This window comes from Gossypium raimondii, chromosome 6 (assembly GCF_025698545.1).
Source record: "Gossypium raimondii isolate GPD5lz chromosome 6, ASM2569854v1, whole genome shotgun sequence".
NCBI classification, from domain to species: domain Eukaryota; kingdom Viridiplantae; phylum Streptophyta; class Magnoliopsida; order Malvales; family Malvaceae; genus Gossypium; species Gossypium raimondii.
This window is the reverse complement of record NC_068570.1, coordinates 470440-473937: the sequence shown is the minus strand read 5'-3', so window position 1 is coordinate 473937 and position 3498 is coordinate 470440.

Below are 3498 nucleotides of genomic sequence, written 5' to 3'. Positions count from 1 at the left end.
TTAAATTTTTTTAAAATTTAAGAGTTCTAATTAATTTTTTAAAAAATTGGGGTATAATGTGAATTTTAAAAAAAAGGAAATCTAATTATTATTATTTTAATTAGAGAAAATTAATTTGATTTTTGAAAATTTTGTAGAGGGTTTAATCAAAATTTTGTAGAGCTTAATTAGAAACTTTTTAAAAAAATTTACTAGGACTAAGTAAAATTTTCAAAAAATTTGAAGGGTTTTATGACAATTTTCCAAAATTTTGAAGTCTCCTCTGGCTCCTTTTTCGTTCAGCCTCTGTTAGGCAGGTTAAGTTGTTGACATTTCATGATAAATTTAAAATGGATTTGTTTCAAATTCTGTTTAATCAATTGGGGTTTCGGGTCAAATGGTTTTAAGTTCGGGTTAGTTTTATGTTTACCAATTAATTTTTCAATTTGAGTCATTTTGGATTACTTATTCGAATCATATTCAAATTTTTGTCTCCTATAACATGACAAAAATTTCTCACATTTCCAAATATCAAAACATTAACCAAAACCCATGTCACTATGGTCAAGGAAAGAAAATTTCTTGGTTTTGTTTTTTGTTTTTTCACTTCACATGAAATGATGTTTCACAGTGATTCTTGTCCTAAAGACATGGCAATACATGGCTCATTGTCAAACCATATGACACATCCATGACCCATGTCTCATATCCTTGCGTCAATCCTAACTGTATTCTCTTTATTTATTTATTTTTTTCGTGCTTTTCATTCCATAAACAAAACACAATTGAAACAAAAACCAAGATTTCATGTAGACAAGTTGCTCTTGTTTTAACATATTGGACATTAGAACATCAAATTAGTTGTTGTTTATTAAGACAATACCACTTGCAATTAATATAATATCATCATAGGAAAAAAGTCTTTGTAAAAAAAAAGTAAATTAATTAGCCACATGAAATTTGAATAAAAAAGTAAAGTTAAAGGGTTCAAAACTCAAAATCTTCCATGAAAGATTTTCGCCATATACTTTATAATATGAAAGAAGATTCTATAAATATATATATATATATATTGTTATAAGACAAAAGGAGTTGTTGTCATGTCCTTTTTTTCAAGTGGGCAGCAGTCTCAACTAAAATTTTTGGTTTTCTTTATCTTATTTCCTTAAAAGAGGAGACTGTAGCTATTCCACATATCTCAATGTTGCTATATCATCCTTTCTTGCGTATATACAAAAATGATTCTGTTTTCCAAATAGAAAAAAAAAAAAAAAAAAGAGTCCCCCATGATATAACCATGTTGTTGCCTTGGAGGTAAATAAATAAATAAACAAACAAACCCATTAAATAAACAAAGAAATCAACTCTGGGTTTCCAAGTGTGCATTAAATCCAACATCTTTTTAGGTACAATTCCTCCAAATTTACATTTGTTTTTTTTTTTTTATGTTTGGAATAGTGCCGTGCAATAGTTCATCACCATTTACCACACACTTTATGAAGTTGAATTTGAATTAAACTTGGGTTATTTTGTTTTAGGTTGTTGAGTTCTATCTTGGATTTGAGTTAGTTATTTTAAGTTTTAGGATCACTTTGATTAATCGGATAGGGTTTTATATTTTAGTCAATTTAAGTTTGGATCATTTTAAGTTATTTGTTTATTAAGTCGCAACTGCATCACATTAAGTCACGTTGCTGATTTAAAGAGAAGACTTACGGTATTTGACTTGAGTGACGATCCACCAATCAGAGGTCCCCTTCCTTAAAAACCTCTCGAAAGTGAATGGGGCTAGAACAATTATCCCAACAACCAACTTCCTCTTTTCTCTCAACTCGACTCTCCTCGTCCTTTTGCTATCCATTAGATCTCGTGTAGCTTGCAATCTTTCGGTGAGCTATTTCCCAAACCTACTCCATCCTTTTGTCATCAACAGGCTACTTCAGTTGAGGATCAATTTCAAGTTTTAATTATTGACTTTTTATAATCAAAATTAATTGAAATTTCATATCATAATCCACATATGTAGTCAAACACCAAGAAAATTCATCCTGACAATGGGAACAATGGATGACACATCACAATCCGTTCATATTCATTGTAAATAGCTGATATATATATATATATGCATGGATGTGCCGAAACCTTACTCCAACTCCAAAAAAGTTTTGGTTTTTGTGAACTCATGTCAATTGCTCAATCCAAATTGTGATCCACCCTTTGTTATTATATTTTAGTATTCCCTATTCTCCATTATTGACATATTGAAAATTCAATTCAATAAATATACATTTATATATACACACAAAAGTGGTTAGGCATTGCCAAACTTGATTAACTATACGATTAATTAATTCCTTTTAAAGCTTGCATGACCAGGACTCTTCTGGCTTTCATGCATTAAATAATATGTTCCTTTCGCATCTCGTTGGTTTAATCTTATAATATATACACATTGTTATTATATCATCATAATAAATTATTTATCTTGGGTTTGGAATGCAAAACCAACCAACAGTGTTGCCTTAGATTTATCAGTTTCATGTGTGTGAATAAGGGCTCTCTTCTTCTAACAAAGAATATATATATATATATGATATGCTAATCATTTATACATAGATGTGCTCAACCACATTTATTTATGTGTTGGTGTTGTTGATGCAAATTATTTTTTAAATTAAATATTTTTCATGTTTATTTTATGATTTATGAATATTAATCTTTTTATATCATCTTCAGAGTTGAAACCCAAATTTCTCTCTAGGTGTGCAATGTACCCAACACTTGCAGGTAGATACAAGCTTTTTATTATTATTAAGGTATCTAGATTAATTCTTTTAAGGTTCGCGGATGCTCCTCCTAATAGCGTCGTCTTTAGAGTTCAAATCAAATTCTCTCTCTAAATGTATAATATATTTTATCATTACACTCAATACTTATCGATAAGTAAAAACTACAAGTGGCGAATAATTCTTTGGGCATTTCAAACAAGTGGCAAATTAAATTTGCAATGCATGAACAAGTTGACTGTTGAATCAACATACCCTTATATATATATATATAGTTGTAGTACAAGTTTTTGGTACATGAAATGGCCCACCAATGAACTGGAAAAAGGGTGTATTTTGGGGGAATTTTTTCTTTTTGCTGATGGCTTGCAACATTAACTGCAATTTTTGTTAGTTCTTCTAGCAGCCAGCACGTGCAATTAATGTTTTTTTTTCTGTATGATTTATTTTTTTATTTTGTATTAATATTATCATTTTTCTCTGGTTGGTAACCGTTCAAAAGAAAAAAGAGAACCCATATTTTTTGTGACAAAAACATGAACATAATTATTATGCATGCCAATCTATGCAATAATGTCGACCTGTGAGAGAAATATATATTCCATTAAAAAAGGATCTTTCAAGTATAATCTATAGCTATCAATTTGGTGGGTTCCCTCTTTACGGCCTCCTTGCTAGATTTTCGATTCTCTTATTTTAATTTCAATTTGATAAATAAAATAATACCATTGCC